General features: G+C 59.9%; 1 protein-coding gene across 1 annotated transcript in view; it reads right to left on the bottom strand.

Moving 5' to 3' along the window:
• Positions 1-6005, bottom strand: part of LRRN2 (leucine rich repeat neuronal 2) — a 24532-nt gene extending 18527 nt beyond the window's left edge. The window contains exon 1 of the mRNA XM_017832082.1: positions 5695-6005. The gene's annotated coding sequence lies outside the window, so the exon portion shown is untranslated. The remainder of the gene's footprint in view (positions 1-5694) is intronic.
• Between the last annotated feature and the right edge of the window lie 461 nt (positions 6006-6466).

The raw sequence follows: 6466 nt of genomic DNA, 5'->3' as shown, positions 1-6466 counted from the left end.
CAGTGGGAGTGGGATGCCACATGCTGGGAGTGGGGTGGGATGCACTGGGAGTGGGAGGCCACACACTGGGAGTGCCATGCCATGTGCCAGGAGTGGGATTCCGTGCGCTGGGAGCGGGATGCCCTGTGCTGGGAGAGCAGGATGTCAGGCCACGGGAGCAGGATTCCATGGGCCAAAAGCGGGAATTCAGGCATTGGGAGTGGGATGCCACGTTTTGGGAGCAGGATTCCCTGTGCCAGGAATGGGATTCCATGTGCTGGGAGTGGTTACTCCACGAGACCAGAGTGCATCCTCCTTTCCTGCGTTTTCCCAGGATAAAATGACTTTGGCCACCCTTCCATTCCCTTAAAAATCCCAAGCAAAGGCAAAGGCAGCTCCTGGTTTCCCTGTGCTGGGCGTGAGCCTCCAACTCCCTCAGCCCTCAGCATTCCTGCTGCCAGCCTTGGAGCAGAGATTCCAGCAGGAAAAGGGGTGGCTTTTGGGTGGAAAGAGCCCTGAAACATCCCTTAAAACCTGAGCAAAACAGGGAAAACCCGTGTGTCTCCCAAGCCAGGGAGGACAACCCTGGCCAAAGAAGGGGGCCAAGGGCTGTGTCCTTCCCAGGAGGATTTAACCCACAAAAAGGGAGGCAAGGAATTATTAAAGAGCCATAAAAGTAGCTGGAGAGTGTCCCTAAAACCCCGTTAACAATAATTCCATGGAAAGGGAAGCACAGCAGATGATTTCAGGGTGGAGCAGGTGACAGAGGGGTTTAGGGCCCTGGAATTCCAGGATTGCTCCTGCTCCTTGATCCTTTCAAACACGGGAGGAAGGGATGAATCCCGCTGCACGTGGGGAATTAGGGAATTGGACTCCAGGAGCCAGGCTCGGGATGGCCCTCCCGGCTCCGTTGGAGCGGCAGCGACAGCTCGTAGGAGTTGGGAAAAGTGACTCACAGACGGGACTCGGCAGGATTTTTCCATAGGAGTAAAAAAACCTTCGAGGAGGAAAAACGCGGCTCCTCGGGGATCAAACGCCGCAGCCCCTTTTTAGGGTTGGTTTTGTTTTTTTTTTTTTGAAGCCCAAATGGGTTTTCGAGGCGAGCAGAGCGGCTTTGATGAGGCGTCAAACGGTGGTTTGAGCACCCAAAACGTTGCATTAAATTTAATAATCACCCTGTGAATGGGCACAGAGTGAAACGTTTCTTCCAGCACAAACCAAATGGGTTCGGTTTTCGATGGCTCATAAATAGGGAAAAAGCCATTTTTTTCCCCTTTTCAGCTGACCATATATTTGTATTTTTTATTCTTTTCTATTCCCCCCCCCCCCATTCCCACTGGTGGGAGAGAGGAGGAAGAGAAGCAAAGATGCTTTTTTCCCCCTAAAAAGCAGAGATCTGGAGCCGGCTCATCTCTTCCTTTGGGAAAAGCTGGACCAAATTGGTTCAGTTTTTAATGGCTCATAAATAGGGAAACCCATTTTTTTTTTCCCTTTTCAGCTGACCTGATATTTATATTTTTTTATTCTTTTCTATTTCCCCTCCTTCTCTATTCCCACTGCTGGGAACGAGGATTGAGGAGGGAGAGAAGCAAAGACGCTTTTTTTTTTTTTCCCCCAAAAAAACCCAGAGATCTGGAGCCGGCTCATCCCTTCCTTGGGGAAAAGCTGGTTAAAATGCAAAACCCCTTTTATGCTGATTACAAATTCCTCACTGATGAAGGCTTTTAAATTCCAAGCGAGCGTTATTAAGCCTCACAGAAGCACAGTGGCCTCTCTTCACGCCAAACAATTTTCTCAGCTTGAACCTGCAAACAGATTCGCCTCAGCTTTGGTTCAACAGGAAGGACAAAGCCCCGACCTCACACGCCAAATTTAATCTGGGAGTGATTTTTTTTTTCCTTCATGACAGGTTATAAATGCCACGAAATATGGTTTTATAATAGAGGCTGGGAGAGGCTTTTAAAGCCAACGAGTGGCTCCAGCGGCTGGACAGGGTCAGGAGATATCGGAGCATTTCGGAGCTGCTGGAGGGGGGAGTCGGCATTAATTCCGAGCGGAGTCGGTGAATAATTTATCACAAGTAATTTATTGACCAAGTTTGTCTCTTTTCCCTGTCTGGGTGAAAGGCACCCCGGCGCAGAGAGCCAGCGCAAGGCTTAGGCACCACTTAAGTCCCAATTAAGCCCTTTGTGAATTGTCTGGGAACGGATCCCAATTTTCCCATATTTATTTGTTGTTGGGAATCGCACACCAAACAGAGCCGGCCGATAATTCCTGCCCCGCGGAGTGTTTGCAAACAGCTCCTGGGGGGGGGTTACTCAGGGCCCCCCTCCCGCCCTGGATGGGGGGCTGTGCTTTGGGGGACCCCGTTTCCCAAATTAGGGAGCTCCAAGCGCCCCCCCGGGAATGGGGAGGGGACCTCCAGGGGTGCTGGGGCTGCTCCGAGCTGCAAGCAGAGCAATTTTCTCAGCCATTTATCGCCCTCCTGAAACCCACCCATTGGAACAGCCTTTTACAAACCCCACCGTAAACATATTTATCACCCAACACCTCTCTGCCATCACCGAGCACTAAAGCTGCACATTTATTTCGCTGCCTATGAGCTGGTTGATGTCCTGGAACGGTGTCGGGCATTCCAGCCGCTGCCTCAGCCCGGGAGGAAAGGGATGCTGGAAGGGGCAAACAGGTTTCCAGGGAACAGCAGGAGGACAAGGGGGGGCTGCCCTGAGCCCCACGACCCCAAAACTCACCCCCACAGTCCCAGTGAGGAGCTTTATCAGCAGGGACCGTCTGGCTTTTAAGGAGAACTTTTAAACTCATTTAAGATCTTTCCTGGGGTTGGAATTCTCCTTCCCGTGGTTTTCCCGGGGCTGGGCAGAGCTGCAGCTCCCCATGCAGACGTTTCCCCTGGGAACAACAATTCCAGGAGGAGAAAACCAAAGTCCCGGGTCCCTCCCCTGCAGGCCGGGCAGGGGGAGAGCACCCACCCCTCTGTGCCAGGGCTGGCACCTCGGGGTGGGCAGAGGAGCAGCCCCTCTCCGGGTGTTCCCTGGCAAAGAGATGTGGGAGCAGGAGAGGAGGAGGGTGGTGATTTCCTGCGTGCCGGGGGATCACTCGGGTCCTGGGCTGGCACCTCTGCTCCTCGGGGCATCAGCCACGTGCCAGCTGGAATGTTATCCCATGGGAGCTCACGGGACAGGAGGGAAAAGGGGTCAGTGAGCAGGGCCTGCCCTGCAGGGGGGGTGGGAGATACATCTGGGAATAAAGAAAGGGATGGAGCTCCTGCATTTGGAGAGAGGACGCTCCCAGCCTTCCAGATGACCACCTGGAAAAAGCTCCTAGCACCGATTCATCCCTGCCCTAGCCAGGAACTCCGGGATCACGGCCCGGAATGGCAGTGGAATGTCTCTCCCAGCTCCAGCCAGGAGCAGGGACGGTCCCTCTGCTGCCGGGAGCCAGCCCAGCCCTGCCAGGCAGAGAGAGCAGGGGCTGGGCAGGGCAGCTGGAGCTCTGCTCCACATGGGGAATGGGAGCCTCCCTGGGAATGGGAGCCTCCCTGGGAATGGGAGCCTCCTTGGCAGAGGGGCTGCCCCCGCTCCCTGGGGAGCTCACTGTGCAGCTCCAGGTGCGGTGCTGTGGGGACGCAGAATTCCTGCTGCTCCCACAGCCCTGGCGAGGTGGGGTGGGGTGCTGTCGGGGTCCTGGCTGACTCCCCAGCCCTTCCCCTGAGCCAGAGGGGTTTGGCAGCCTCTGCCAGGGGTGTGGGCACAGCTCAGCCCTGGCAGAGGATTCTCAGCTCCTGGGTTTGCGCCGCGGAAGGTGACAAAGGTCCCACCCAAAGGAAGGGGTTTAAGATGGCTGAGGAGCAGAGACTCAGCCCAGCTCTGCCCCTCAGCCTTGCTCTCCTCACTCACACCAGTGCCAACCGTGTGCCAAAGAGCCCCCACTGCCCACGGAGAGGATCCAGGCAGAGCAGCAGGGATGGGAGAGCCGGGAAGAGCCAGGAAGAGCCGGGAAGAGCCGTGTCCCCAGCAAAGAGGCTGTGCCAGCAGGACCAGGGTCCTCTGCCTCAGGAAGGCAGGACAGGAGGATGATGATGCCCCAAATGTGACCGTGAGGGGCTGATGGACCCCCCAGGAGAGCCCCCGGGGCAGGGAGCAGCCAGAGCTCCGGAAACTTGCCCTGAGCCACATCCCATCGCTCCACGTCTGCACCAGGCTCAGCCTGGCAGAGACAGCAGTGAGACATTTGCTTCCCAGCCTTTCCACGAGCTCTCCTGCATCCAGGCTGCGGGATCAGGGCTGCTCGTCCCTGCAAGGCAGGGCTGGGTCCTGGCTCAGCACCAGCACAGCATCCAGGGGAGGGGGAGACAGGCAACACCCCTGTGTGGCTCCTGACCTCCCAGCCTGGTTAGATCAAGGCTTGGGGAGCCAGACCCTCGAGCCCAGGGGCGATGGCAGCACATCCCCACAACTCCCAGCAAAGGGCTCCCTGGAAACGCGGCTCCAAAGGGTCCTTTTCCCAGCCCTGTGTCTCCCTCCTCCCCTCCGAGTTCTCGCGGCCGTGCCGGGACAAGCCCCGGGTGTCCAAGGGCTTCTCCCCCTCCTCATGGGAGAATGGGGCACTGCTGACAGGTCTCCAATCCCTTTTTCCAGGCTCTGGCAGGAAGCAGGGAGAGGTGGAGAGGGCCGGGTGCCCGTGTGGGCGTCGGGGAGAGGCGAGGACAGCAGAGGGCTCAGCCACACGCGGACCCTCCCAGCCCTGAGCCCCCCGCCCGGGCGGGTCAGCGCAGGGTCCCTCCTGCACAGAGAGCCCCGGGATGATCCCACGGCCCCCCCAGGGCACAGCCCCACACCCGGGTGGGTGTTTGGCACGGGGGGACGAGCGCGGGGATTTTAGGCGGGGGGGGTGAGCGGCTCCTGTGCAGCTGCGGGAGGAGGAGCGGGGAAGGGGGGAGGTAAACACAGACCAGCACCGACATCATTCCAGTGACACCGCGGGCCCAGGGCGGCTCCTCACGGGGGTCCTTTGCCATCTCCTTTGCATGTGCCCCCCCCGCCCGGGCAGCCTGTCCCCTCCCTTGGGCGGCCGAGCCTGGCGCCGGCAGGTGAAGGTGGGAGGGAGACAAATCCCCGGGTTGTTTATTTAACAGCCCCTTTTTTACACTTCGCTTCGCTCCTTTAACGTTTTCCGCGCCGCTCTGGCGCCGAGGGGTTAATGCCGAGGGAGCGCTGCTCCCGCCTGGATCGCATCCTGCCAGCAGCCCCGGGCAAGGCTGGATTCCAGCCCCAGGCACCGCCGCGGGCTTCGCCACGGTCACCCCACATTCCCATCGGCGCCGGGCTGAGGATCGACTCGATCCCAGAGGAGTTTCCAGGACCGGGAATCCAGCTCCCGCCATCAGAGACCCCTCCTCTCCCTCCCGCACCCCCGTCCCCTCCCGGACCACGCACCGATGTCTCCGCATTTCCTGCGTTTTCACCTGCTTTCCTTCTTTTCATTTTTCAAACGCACCATTTATCGTCAAACCCACCTTTTATCAGGGAAACCAAAGCTCTGGAAAGAGGGGGGAAAAAAAACCCCAAAACAACCAAAACCCAAACGAACTGCCAAGCAGCCGGCTCTGCGATGCAGACCCCCCCGGCACAGCAGCCTCCCCCACCCAAAGTCACACCCGACGGACAATACCACGATCGCGGCTGGACCCCGACTCACCCTTGGAGTCTGTCCCCGTCCCCCGGCGCCGCTGGCATCGCCTGCCGCTCCCCTGCACAGCTGCCCGCACATCTGGCTCGGGCAGAGCCCCGCCGGCAGACAAAGGGCCGGCTCGCTTTGGATCTGTCAGCGCTGGGGGGTCCTTCCTCGTCCCTCTGGGGCTGTGGGGACAGGGCTAGCAGGACCCCCCCCTGCCACGCTGGCCCTCAGCGCCCGGGCTGGAGGCGGCGGTGAGAGCCCTCCATCCTCCCCTCGCACGGCTCCTTCGCAGCCGCACACTCTCCGCTGCCTGCAAGCGCTCCCCCTCCTCCTCCTCCTCCTCCTCCTCCCTTCTCCCCTCCCTTCCCCAATCCTCCTCCTCACTCCGGTCTTGTCGCCACGACGTGCCACCCACCCGAATCAGCTCCTGCCGGCCGCGCGTTTAACCCCTGCGGCTCTGGCGGCCCCCGGGGAGCTCCCGGCACCCCCAGACCCTCGGGGTGACGCTCCCGAGGACCGGGGGTAGATAAAAACCTCCTGCAAAGGCTCGGCCGGGCGCTCGCACCCCCCCCGGGTCCGCAGTGCATCCCCCTCCCGCTGCGGCACCGGGACCCCTCCCCGCGGGAGCCCGGGGTGGGGTGGGGGGTCTCCCGTGGCCCCACGTTCGGAGGGAACGGGGACACTCGGTGGGGTGGGTTTGTGTCCCAAACCCGCTCCTGCTCGCCGGGATTTCTTTACCTTTGGGGAGATCTGGCTGCGGGTGGTCCCGCGAGCCCCTCGCAGCGCCCCCTCC

Source organism: Lepidothrix coronata, unplaced genomic scaffold, assembly GCF_001604755.1.
Source record: "Lepidothrix coronata isolate B3197 unplaced genomic scaffold, Lepidothrix_coronata-1.0 Scaffold199, whole genome shotgun sequence".
Lineage (NCBI taxonomy): Eukaryota > Metazoa > Chordata > Aves > Passeriformes > Pipridae > Lepidothrix > Lepidothrix coronata.
This window is presented reverse-complemented; position numbering and strand designations above follow the sequence as displayed.